General features: G+C 43.7%; 1 long non-coding RNA gene across 1 annotated transcript in view; it reads right to left on the bottom strand.

Annotated features, from left to right (window-relative positions):
• The window catches only part of LOC102372398, an 88435-nt gene that overhangs the window by 19083 nt on the left and 55577 nt on the right, over window positions 1-13775 (bottom strand). The window lies entirely within an intron of this gene.

Genomic DNA, 13775 nt, shown 5'->3' on the forward strand with positions numbered 1-13775 from the left:
GATCCATCCAGGTGCTGAGAACTCTGGCACAATACAGCAAAGCACCCAAGTACATGGTTAACTAAGCAGACAAGTAATTTAATTGACTAATGGAACATGTTACATGTTTAAAATTAAAATCTTAAGCATTTTGGTAGATTGGGCCAGTATGTGCAGCACCTTGCAGGATGGAGCCCTTGTTAATGCAAGACACAGACATTCATCTCCCTCACACTCTGCATTTTGCCAGGCATTGTGATACTGCTGCCAATTTCATTATCCTATTTTTTTTCCATTTCTCCCACAACCATCACTGTGCCTAAATTAATGATATTACCTGCATATGCAGTCCACTTCAAAATTCTGTATTGCAAAATTTCAACCATATCTCCTTGCCACTCATTTCACGCACCAGACCCCCAAGAAGTGACTGAATAATAAATATCCCCAAAATTTCAGAATGAGTTATGTATTTACTAATGGCCAGACTGTTAAATAAACACCCAATGGGCATATTAGTCCTTCATCCCCATGTTCCTCATATAGTTGGTTATCCTTACTTATTGTCACTGGAAAAGGGCCAATGTGGTCCCCATTTTCAAAAGAGGGAGGAAAGAGGACCCAGGAAACTATAGGCCTGTTAGTCTTACCTCAGTCCTGGGGAAACTCTTTGAGAAAATTATCCAGGAGCACATCTGCAAGGGACCAGCAGGGGAGTTTATCCTTAGGGGCAATCAACACAGGTTCATTAGAGGCAGGTCCTGTCAGACCAACCTGGTGGCCTTCTATGACCAGGTCACAAAAGCTTTGGATGCAGGTGTCACAGTGAACATAGTCTTCCTGAACTTTGGGAAGACCTTCAACACTGTCTCTCACCCCATCCTCATTAAAAAATTAGGCGTCTGTGGTGTCAACGCCTACAGTCAGATGTGTTGCAAATTGGCTGGAGGGCCACACCCAGAGGGTGGTGGTAGATGGGACATTTTTGACCTGGAGAGATGTGGGCAGTGGGGTTCCCCAGGGCTTGGTTCTTGGGCCTGCACTGTTCAATATCTTCATCGGCAATTTCAACAAGGGAGTGAAAAGCACCTTCTTCAAGTTTGCAGATGACACTAAGATATGGGGAGAAGCGATCACGCTAGAAGAGAGGGACAGACTACAACTAGATCTGGACAGGTTACAGAGGTGGGTGGATGAGAATAGGATGGGTTTCAATATGGACAGGTGCAAGGTGTTGCACCTGGGGAGGAAGAACCAGCAGCATACCTACAGGCTGGGGAACTCCCTTCTTGTCAGCACAGAGACAGAAAAGGATCTTGGAGTCACTATTGATTCCAAGATGAACATAGACCGCCAATGTGGGGACGCAGTCAGGAAGGTTAACCACACTTTGTCATGCATCCATGGATGCATCACGAGCAGGTCCAAGGAGGTGATCCTCCTCCTCTGGGCAACATTGGTCAGGCCGCAGTTGGAATACTGCATCCAGTTCTGGGCACTGCACTTCAGGAGGGATGTGGACAGCATCAAGACGGTCCAGAAGAGGGCCACTCACGTGATTAGGGGGCAGCAGGGCAGGCCCTACAAGGAGAGGCTACAGGACCTGAACCTGTGCAGCCTCCACAAAAGAAGGCTGAGAGGGGATCTGATGGCTGCCTATAAACTTGCCAAGGGGGACCAGCAGGCAATGGGAGAGTCCCTGTTCCCCCGGGCAATACCGGGGGTAACAAGTAACAGCGGCCATAAGTTGACTGAAAGTAGATTCAGGCTAGATATCAGGAGGCACTACTTAACTGCGAGGGTGGCTAGGAGCTGGAAACAACTTCCAAGGGAAGTGATGCTTGCCCCTACCCTGGGGGTTTTCAAAAGGAGGTTAGACATCCACATAGCTGGGGTCATTTGACCCCAGCATCCTTTCCTGCCCATGGCAGGGGTTCGGACTAGATGATCTTCTTAGGTCCCTTCTGACCCTACCAACTATGAAACTATAAGTTGTATAATTTCTAAAATTAGACTGTAAATATTTGGGGCAGGATAATATATTTCTGTTTGTTTTATAAAGCGTCTAGCACAGCTCAGAGATATAAAGATAAAATAATTACAAAAATATAAAGACAATATCAAATAATAGCTTATTCTGTTAAGTCTGTTCCAAATTGATATTTGAATGGGAGCCCTCCTTTGTACTCTGCATACTTGCTCTGTATATCTTTCTAGACACATATTTTACTACTTACTATATAAAATAAGTGTCTTGCTTTATTTTAATTTCAGAGAAATTCTGTAGTTAATGTCCTTTGTGAAGCAGATCTGGAGTTCATCATGTGGCAGTATTATTCCTAGCAATATTATTCCTGCAGTAGTTTCCCCCCACACCTCCCACATACCGCATGCACCCATGACACAAGTTTTGCCTGTCAGCAGCTAGGGGTGCAGGACCCCAGAACCCCTGAACCTATCTCCTTGAAAGCTGTCAGGCTTTGTGGTCTCAGCAGGGGCTAGCAGGCCTGCAGCTTTCACCCTGCTGTGCCCTAACACACAGAGTGTCACCCATGTCACAAATTTTGCTTGTCCTTGAGGTACAGTTTTTCCCAAACCCCTACACCTATCTCCTTGAAACTTGGCCAGCTTTGTGGCCTCATCAGGGGCTACCATCCCTGCAGTTTTCAATCCCCTGTGCCTGAACACACACACAGTGTCACCCATATCATGAGTTTTGCTTGTCAGCAGTTTGACGTGCAGTTTAACCCAAACCCCTGTACCTATCTCCTTGAAACTTGGCAGACCTTGTGGCCTCAGTGAGAGCTACCATCCCTGAAGTTTTCACCCCACTGTGGCTTAACACACACAGCATGAGTTTTGCTTTCAGGACTTTGAGGTGCAGTTTTCCAGAACCCCTTGCATCTAGCACCTTGAAACTTGGCACATATCATGCTCTCAGCAGAGGCTACAATCCCTGCATGTTTCATTTGAATCATCCAAAAGACAACAAAGTTATCATTGATTCCAAAGTTTCATTGATTCCTTATTATACCCTACGGCTGGATCACTGAAACTTTTCCGAATCAATTTGGAAAGCCTAAAGCTTCCAGTGATTCCATTTGGATTCATAGATTCAGCCTCTGAATCATCCCTGAATCCAAATCATGATCCAAAGTTTTGCATAACCCTACATGGAAGGACATGCAGTTTGGGAGATCAGATCAGAACCCAGTCATGCCTGCTGGTTGCAGCCAATGGCACCCTTTCAACTTGTCAGCATGTGTAGAACCCAGCATCATGATCCCAAGCTCCACATGTGCCAACATGCTAGTGTAGCCCAAACATGAATCTGACAGCCCCAGCTGGTTTAGGACTGACCCCCAGCATCAGAAGTGGTGCAGACCAGGGTTTTGAAATGAGAGGCTGCATCTGATTCCCAGCATGGGGACTGAAGTATGCCACACATTCAATTTAAGACTCCATACAGATCAGACAGAAAGATGTTCTATATCATATATGGAACATCTTTGTGGACGGTTTACTATTTTACGGTACCAAGTTGAACATGTGGTCTGCTGCCACTTACAGTGCACTTAACAGGTTGACAGGGGAGGAGAAAATAGTTCTGTTCATTTTATGAAGTGTCTAGCACAACTTTGAGAGATTCAGAGATAAAATAAGTATAAACATAGAGCCATGCAATAACATAATGAATTTGAACTGAGTCTTTTCCAACTGAAATTTGAGTTAGATCTTTCCAGTGTGCTCTGGATACATGCTCTATGAATATTTCTAGACAAACAGTGTTACTTACAGTACTAAACAAGGGTCATGCTTTATTTTGCTTATGTAATTCCTGAGAAATTCTATGGTTAATATCCTATGTATGAGGCTGAGCTGGACTTCTTCCCATGACAGTACTATGCCTGGCTAGCAACAATCTGAGGCTTACATGCCTATAGAAGCCTTTTATTCCTAAATTATTATTACTACATGTTTTATAAACTGGGTCATCAAGAAAATAATTGTCCCTAGGATGCAACCATGTACATCTCTGAATGAGTGAATATAAACTCCAGAAAATAATAGTTTATATTGGAAACACTGACTCAACCGTTAACTATAGAGGCGTGAACTGTTCAGCTATAATTACCAGTTAACCTCAATCTTTCCTAATTAAAGTTTTCCTCTGGTGGCATATACTTACGACTTACCCATACTATTTATTCTACAGTATGTAATTACAATGAACCCAGTATAATGTACTTGTGTCTTGCTACAATTTGATAGAACTTGGTAATATTCAATTGCAAATCTCTCCCAAATCTATTATTTATAGCAACTCAATATTTCCTACACAACACTATAACATGAGGAATGTAATACACTTAGTTGATTATATTAAGAGCAAAGACTCTTTCATTATAAAGCACTCAAAAGTAAGGCGATTCCAAACATTACCAAATTTAGAAACGTTTGATACACTTATGTTGGAGATCACTGGATGGCACTATTACTTGTGGCTTTAAAAGTTCTTTTTCAAGACCACAAGCAAAATTTTAGTCCTGAAAGAAATGCTGTGATATTGCTCTTTTTGAAAACTGTGGGAGGAGAATGGGAGTTTGTTCTCTACCTTAATTTCTCTAATTCTTGAAGTGGAATTGCTGTCCGGGTGACTGTGTATTGCTGTTTAAACCGAGTTTCCTGAAAAAAGTGGCATCTCATGTACTGCTTGTGACCACCTCTGTTTCAGGACTGGAGTATACATATCAGCAAAACAAACTGCCCCAAGAACGTAGACAGACTTCATATTAAAGACTTCTCCTTCAACAGAAAACCAACAAGCAAGGCATTTAATCGTGCCTAGAAGAAAGACTCTAACATTGCTTTTATTATTTATACCCGTGGATCCCTACCTAGACAAAAATTACAAATTTGTGCTAAGCACTTTACCTGAACATAGTAAGAGATAGCCCTTTGCCTTAACAAATATACAACTTCAAAAGAGCAGACAGAAAAACATGAAAAAAATGTGATACTATCTCTATTTCACAAATGGGGAACTGAAATATCAAGTAATTATGTGATTTGCCCATGTTTAGAGAGAATCACTGTAGCAAAGTTAAAATTAAATGATGTCTTGTGTCTAAAGTCATACAAGGAAGGTTGGTAAGAAATTTCCAATAACAATAAATTCCTAATAAAAACAATAATAAGAAATTCCTAATAATATGTAATAACATGAATGATTATGGGTCACTCTGAACCCTAAAAGAATAAGAAGAAACATAATTCATAATGAATAAATAGGAAGAGTATTATGAACTTCACTCTGTTGCTTCATTCTGGGCACATCTACACATGATATTAGTGCAACGCAAACTCTGGTGCTGTTTGTGCTGGAATGTATTGCTTCTGGGTGCAGCATCTATGCATGCACCTGGGACCTTAGTACATTGAGCTACAGTAGGAGGTCCCAGGGATCAGCCTGCCAGCAGGGAGATGTTTCCTCTTGGCTCAACATGCTGTGGAAGGGCTGGCTGGGGCACAAAGGTGCTACAGTGTAGGAATAGCTGAAAGGCAGCCCCTTCATTGTAGCACCTGTATGCCCCAGCCAGCCCCATTACTGTCTACATGTGCATTTTGCCGCACATAGCTACTCTGCCATAGGATAGTACTTGGGTCAGGTAGTACTATCCTACAGCAGAGTTAATTAGTTTACTGCAGCTTCATAGCGCCACACATATAGATCATGATGCTTTACTCTGGTGCCAGCTCTGAAGTAAAGAATCTTGTGTAGATGCACCCTCTGAAAGCTTTTTAGTCTTATCACCACTGCACAATGTTTTTATGGAGAATTGCAGGGGGTGCCTACTCAGACATTTCCCAATATAAACAACTGAAAATGTCTATTATAACTGCACAATATTTTAACTACTTGGGTTTAAATTTTCCTGATTCAACATGAATTTTAATTGGAAAATTTCAGCAAAACAGCCAAGCTATTTCTGAGATTGAAATCAATGAAAAAATGCATTGCATCACCAAGTCAGAAAAATCTGGCAATGTTTTTTTTGAGAGAGAGAGAAGCTTCAGCATGCCATTTCCTGTATCCATGGGTTGGCCTTCATGCTTTTAACTGTCCCTTTGACAAATCAGGCATTTTTACATGTTCTCCAGGGATGGGGCAGGGGCGGGGGGTTAACTAGAGATGCTCTGAGAGCTGCTCTAATTAAAGCACGCTGAGTGTCTCATATATCAGTGTCCCCCCACCCCCATGCTTCAAAATGGCAGCAGGGGTGATTTATCTAAAGTTCACTGAATGAGCTTTAGTTAAAGCACCCTCAGCACAATTTTGAAGTGTGGGGACACTGATACATAAGATGCAGAGTTTGACTGGAGCGTACTAATTAGCACACTCCAGCTGACTCAATTAATTGTTCTGCATTTAAAGTGCATCAGAGCAGCCTCCCAGCTCATATCTAGGCATGTATTCAGTCATCTCTGGGCATACTTGAGTCTCTTTGAACTCCTAATAAGATTTGTGTTATTTTTACAGGAAATGAGCATGCTTTTTCCAACACAGGCCTACATCAGAAGATGTGGACCTTCCCCATGGGCGAGTGTTGTCTCTTGAGTCTGGTGAGGCACCCGCAGAAGCTGCCGGCGGTGGCAGAGACCAGGTGGGTGAGCACCCGCAGAAGCCACTGGTGGCAGGGACGGCTGTCAGGGGAGCAGATGCCCTCCTGTGTTCCCCCTACCAGTTGCCTATGACCTTCCCTGTAATTGATGCTCTTGGATGTTGAGAATCAGAATGAAGCCAGATACTTTAAAAGGATTTCTCTCCTTCCCCCCATCTATCCCCTGAGGACACACTAGCAGAATTGAGAAGGAAACTATCTGATTCAAATGCAGAGGGGAGAAGAGCCAAATAGAGGAGAGAGATGGTGCAACTAGACTAAATAAAAAGTATATGGAAAGAAAAGACAGATTAGACAAAGACCTGGAAGTAGGAAACTGAATCTGGGAGGGAATGGGACTCAAGGCCTCTGGAAAGAGAGACTGGAACTGAGATGAGAAGACCAAGGGGTAGAGATGGGTCCCAGATACGCAATGTCAAGGGCATAAATGGCCAGGTTCAGGGGAAAAGACTGGGGCACAAAAAGAATCCTTAAACTGATCATTTAACAAAATTATTTTGTGGATTACATATAAAGAACAACTAATAAGGTACTGCCAATTGCTGACTTCTGGATGATGACCACCAACTGCAGAGCTGTCATATGATACAGCCATAACTATAGTTATATAATCTTAAAACACAGTTGGGATTTTAATGAAAAAGATAATAATTGAAAGAGTTCAGCTGTTCATTCAATTAAGTTTTCTAGTTCCACTAGCATCAACCATTATTTTTTTTAAAGCATCTACCATATGCCACAAGAATTTAACCCAGAGATGAGAGGTGTGGTAATTTGTGCATTACACATCTTTTCTTCTGCTTGATGGCAAATAATTATTTATACAGCTTTGCCTCAGGGAGTGACTCTTCCCTTATGCCAGTTACACCCCAGAAGAAAAAAAAAAAAAAAAAAAAAGACAGAGTGAGAACACTATTTATAGTGATAAAGTAAGCATTCAGATGAGAAACTGCACATCATTCTGCAAAATCCTTATCAGACTAAAAAGTGTATGCCCAATAGAAAAACAAAAAGCACAATGAGAGATAATTCCTTAGAGGACAAGAGGAAAATTGTTGCCAGTTTGTTTGAGGGATTAAAATTAGGTAGATATATATTTTAAAGAACTCTGTTTTGTTGCAACACATTTAATGAGACTTATCTTAGTGTCAAACAACAACATATCGAAGAGTTAAAAGTTATAGACAAAAGAAAAATGGCAAGTCTGATTTTTTAAATCTAGTTAAATTTACCTTTATATGATGCTATGTTAAATTTTGTGCCTGATAAAAATATTCTTCTATATATTGGAATAGAACAATACTGTCACCTAGTGGTTAATTTTTTACCAAACACAGTGAATTAAATCCATTTGCAAAAAGCTCCTGTGCATACGTGTGCATGTGCATGTAATAATCCCAAATAATATTGTAGCCCATCATCTAAATGAGTTTTGAAATCTATGAACAATGGCTACATACTATTATCCAACTCTGCTACTATCATTAATTCATTAATTATGCTCACTGGAGCTGTTACTGCTCAAGTAGTCTATGGAACTCATGAAGTAAGATACCTCAATGTTAAGGGAACCCACCCCTACCCTAGCTCTGGAACGATCTGTGGGGAAGGCAAGGGCCCCCCAATGGGACACTTACCTGCCTATGCACCAACATCAGGAGCTCGGGAAATAAACAGGAGGAACTGTTACTCCTGCTAAACAAGAATGACTATGACCTCATTGGGATAACGGAGACCTGGTGGGACTCCAACTATGACTGGGTGACAGGTATAGATGGTATACCCTGTACAGGCAAGATCATACAGATGAAAGGGGTGGGGGTGTAGCTCTCTATGTCAAGGACAGCTACACGTCCCTGCAAATTGACATTGACACCCAGGAAGGATGACTGGACTCTCTATGAGTTAAAATATGTGGGGAACGTGGCACAGGGGACATCATAGTAGGAGTCTACTACAGACCTCCTGACTAGAAACAAGAGCTGGACCAGAAATTCACCAAGGAACTGGCTGAGGCTGCACGCTCTTGGTGCCTGGTTGTCATGGGAGACTAACTGACCCAGACATCTCATCACCAAAGGACTCGGCCAAATCTGATCAGTTGCAAAGCTTCCTCATGTGTGTGGACGAGCTCTACCTGACTCAAGAAGTCTATGGGCTGACAAGAGGTAAAGCGTTGCTGGACCTGTTACTGGCCAAAGAGGATAACTTAGTCAGTGACCTAAGAATCAATGGGAAGCTGGGTGATAGTGACTAAAAGCTGATCAACTTTACTATCCATCACAAAGCTAGCAAGTCAGTCAGCAATACAGAAGTCCTCAACTTCAGGAAAGCTGACTTTGACAAGCTTAGGAGGCTGATTGTTGAGGCCCTAAGGGATCACGACTCATCAGAAAGAGGAGTCCAAGAGGAGTGGTTGCTCCTCAAGGGAGCGATCCTGACAGCACAAGGGATGGCCATCCCATTTTAGAGGAAGGGTAGCAAAAGGGCAACCCCCTTAGCTCAGCAGGGAACTGGAGGACCTCCTATACCTCAAAAGTGAGACTTATAAAGGATGGAAGGATAGAATTACCACCAAGGAGGAGTACTCAGCACTGGTCCATACTGGCAGGGAGCAGATCAGGAAAGCCAAGGCTGCAACTGAGCTCTACCTGGCTTCACATATCAAGGATAACAAAAAGTCCTTTTTCAGATATGTAGGGAGTCAGAAAATAGCAAGGGTAACATTGGAGCCCTGCTGAAACCAAATGGGACAGCTGATAATCAACACCCAGGAAAAGGCCAACCTACTTAATGGGTACTTTGCATTGGTCTTTCATCAGTCCATTGGGACCACCCTGCCTAGTAAAATGTGGGACAGCCAGGGTGAGGGCATATTTATACCCAGCGTTGGTGTTGTTCTAGTAAAGGATCACCTTGAGAGGCTGGACACCATCAGGTCAGCTGGTCCTGACAGATTACACCTTCTGGATAAGCTGCCTGAGGGCAACATCCTGAGGGATAGCCAGCATGGGTTTGTCATGGAAAGGTCTTGCCTGACCAATTTCATCTCCTTGTATGACCAGGTGACATTCCACCTGGACAAGGGAGAAAAGATTGATGTCATATATCTGGACTTTTTAAAAGCCTTTGATCTGGTGTCCCATTACCTCCTCATGACAAAATTGGCCAACTGTGGCCTCGGCTACACCACAATCTGATGGCTGGGAAATTGGCTCCGAGGTCAGACTCAGAGAGTAGAGGTCGATGGTAGCAAATCACTATGGTGCTCCGTGACCAGTGGCGTCCCCCAAGGCTCTGTCCTTGGACTGGTTCTGTTTTACATCTTTATCAACGATGTGAACATTGGTGTCAGAAATGCACTGGCTAAGTTCACCAGTGACACTAAACTTTGGGGCGTAGTATCCACACCAGATGACAGGCTAGTGATCCAGGCTGACTTGGATAAACTTAGTAAGTGGGTGGATACAAACCTGATGAAGTTCAATGCCAATAAAATGTAAGGTACTCCACTTCAGAAAAAACCCCCGCAGCATGCTTATAGGCTTGGCAGTGCTACACTTGCTAGCACCACTGCTGAAAAAGACTTGGGGGTATTGATTGACCACAAGATGAACGTGAGCCACCAATGTGATGTTGCAGTTGGTAAAGGAAAAACCCTGGCTTGCATCTATAGATGCTTCTCAAGTACGTCTCAGGATGTCACCCTCCCATTGTACTCAGCCTTGGTGAGACTGCAGCTGGAGTACTGCATCCAATTCTGGGCTCTGCAATTCAAGAAGGATGTCAAGAAGCTTGAGAGAGTCCAGAGGAGAGCCACACACATAATCAGAGGGCAAGAGAATAGGCCTTATTAAGAGAGGCTGAGAGCCATGGGACTCTTCAGCCTGGAAAAGTGCAGGCTTAGGGGGGACCTGGTGGCTGCCTATAAATACATAAGGGATGTACATCAAGATCAGGGAGAACATCTGTTCACCAGAGCACCCCAAGGTAAAACAAGGACCAACGGTCATAAACTCCTCCAAGACTGTTTCAGGATGGACATAAGAAAAATTTTCTTTACTGTCTGAGCCCACAAGACCTAGAACAGACTCCTTCCAGAAGTGGTGCAGGCACCTACTCTGGACTCCTTCAAGAAACATTTGGATGCTTATCTTGCTGTGACCCTTTGACCCTAGCTGACTTCCTGCCCCTGGGTCAGGGGGCTGGATTTGATAATCTTGAAGGTCCCTTCCAGACCTAATGTCTATGAATCTATGAAGAAAAAGTCAATGAGACTAGATGATCTTCATCCAAGAGCGCTGAAAGAGCTGGCTAAAGTCACTGCAGGACCCCTTGCAAAACTCTTCTACAACTTATGGTACTCTGGAGAAGTCCCTCAGGACTGGAATAGGACCAATGTTGTGCCCATCCACAAGAAAGGCAGGAGGGAGGACCTGGGTCACTATAGACCAGTCAGCCTAACTTCCATCCTAGGGAAAATCCATGAAAAGTTCATCAAGGAGTCTATCTGCAATAAGTTTGCAGAAGTTAAGATACTGAATGGCAGCCAGCATGGCTTTGTCACTGGCAGGTCTTGCCTTACCAACCTCATCTTCTATGACCGGGTAACTCACCACCTGGACACGAGAGAGCAGGTTGACGTTGCATACCTAGACTTCCATAAGGCCTTTGATTTAGTATTCCATGATGTCCTCATGAGAAAGTTGGAGGATTGAGGGCTTATCTCTGAGACAGTCAGGTGGGTGAGAAACTGGCTGCAGGATAGGACAGAGTCGTAGTGAACAGATCTGTGTCATCCTGGTGAGAAGTGGGCAGCAGTGTCCTACAGGGGTTAGTGCTTGGTCCAGTACTTTTCAACATCTTTATTAATGATTTGGATGTGGGGGTGAAAAGCTCACTAGCCAAGTTTGCGGACAACACCAAGTTATGGGGAAGCGTGGTCATGCTTGAAGATAGGCTACAGATACAGGCAGACCTAGACAGGAGAGCAAGTTGGGATGACTGGAATCTGATGAAGTTCAACGTTGAGAAATGTAAAGTGCTCCACCTAGGGACAAACAACCCCCAACACACCTACAGGCTTGGTGGCACCAAACTGACTAAGCACCATGAATGAAAGAGACCTGTGGGTAATAATAGACCACAGTATAAATATGAGCCGGCAGTGTGATGCTGTACCCAGTAGGGCAAACAATACTCTGGCATGCATCAATTGATGCATCTCCAGCAAAACCAAGGAGGCGATTCTTCCACTCTACTCAGTACTGATGCGACTGCAGCTGGAGTACTGCTGCAGTCGCAGCAGTTGCATTCAGTTCTGGGCACCACACTTTAACAAGGACATGGGCAAGCTCGAGAGAGTCCAAAGAAGAGTCACCCATATGATCAGAGTCTTAAAAGGCAAGCCATACAAGGAAAGGCCGGGGGATCTGAGACTCTTCAGCCTGAGGTAAAGAAGGCTGAGAGGGGACCTGGTAGCAGCTTACCACTACACTAGGAGAGTACATCAAGGGCTCAGTAGGCAACTGTTCACCAGGGCACCTGAGGGGAAAACTAGGAATAATGGCCACAAATTCCTGGAAGACCGATTTAGGAAAAATTTCTTCACAGTCAGGGTGTCCAGACTGTGGAATAAACTCCCTCCAGAGGTGGTGCAATCACCTAGCCTGGAAAGAGTCAAGAGGAGACTAGACAGTCACCTTGCTGGGGTCACCTGAGCCCTGGGGTCACTAGTGACCCCAGTTATCTTTCCTGATTGGTGCAGGGGGCTGGACCCAATGATCTTCCAAGGTCCCTTTTGGCCTTACAATCTATGAATCTTAGACAAACCTACTTTGAATTTGGACCAGCAGAGTAATTTGTTCTCCTCTGTTCTGTTGAGGATTTATTACAAGGTTTTAGACTAGGTCTTGAGAAAATTTTGCTGCCTCTACAGATGAGATTTATCCTTATTGTGCCAGAAGGACAAAGATATCTATCAGTCTTCGTTCAGGAACTTTAGGTGATCTTTTAGATATCCTGAGCCCAGGACATGAAATCACTAGAAGATCAGTTCCAAGACCTTGAAATTAATTAGATAATAGTTGGGAAACAAATGCAGAGAATTTAGGACAGGTTTGATGTAACCATGGCAGGCAGTGTGCTAAGAAAATGCACTAGAGCATTTTCAGCAGTAAGAGCCAGTATTTTAAGTGAGAGAGGCTGAAAGGGGGCAATTAGGGCAGCAGTCTCAGGCACCTTTGTTAGAACAAAAGCAGCCACTGCCACAATCAGTATGGCAGGAGCCAGTGCTGCCCCATGAATCAGCAGCTGCTCCAGGAATGCACCTGGCTTGGTCTGTCTCTGGTCAGAGCACAAAGACCATCTCTGGTCAGAGCATTGCTCTGGTCAGGGCTTTGAACACCATCCTTTCTATAGGCCACAAAAACTGATGAGAAAGTGTTGAATAAGTGATGCCAAATCTTTATATGCTTGGAAAGGATGGAGCCTTTTAGTCAACTGAAGATGTCAGCAGTGGCAACAATTACTCAATTCAAGAATGAGCACCACCACAGCTGATTGATGGATCTTGGGGTGACTTGATTGCAATCCTTGAGCCACAGATCAATCTGTAGAAGTTACAGATCTTTCCACAGGGGAGAGTAGATGGTAGGCTGAGATTTCTCTCTTTTTTCTTCCTCTGCTTTGAGGGCAAGACACTTTATACCTTGAAGTGGGCTGCTGCTTGGCTGAGGTTGCAGCACCATTGGAGTCTGTTATCAGCCAGCTCCTCCAAGGCCTTGATGTTGAAATCCATTTAAGTAAGGATATCATCACCCAATTCTGACCATCATCCTGGTTCTCATTAAGAACCACCTTCCTTCCATAATTTACATTGAACAACAGGGCTTTTCAAACTGGGACATTTTTGCTCAAAACCCAAAGTATTCAAAACAACCATCCTTACCTGTCAGCATGCTGATGACTGCACCTTTCTTGTGCACACTGAGGAAAACTTCCAGACTGTGCTTCAGACTGATCTTCGGGCCTCTATCTCCAAAAACATCAAGAGGACTGACATGCTCTATCAGACTGTCCCAGGCCAAAATGTGACCCCCCCCCCCCACCCCC

Source organism: Alligator sinensis, unplaced genomic scaffold (assembly GCF_000455745.1).
Source record: "Alligator sinensis unplaced genomic scaffold, ASM45574v1 scaffold456_3, whole genome shotgun sequence".
In the NCBI taxonomy this organism is placed as follows: Eukaryota; Metazoa; Chordata; order Crocodylia; family Alligatoridae; genus Alligator; species Alligator sinensis.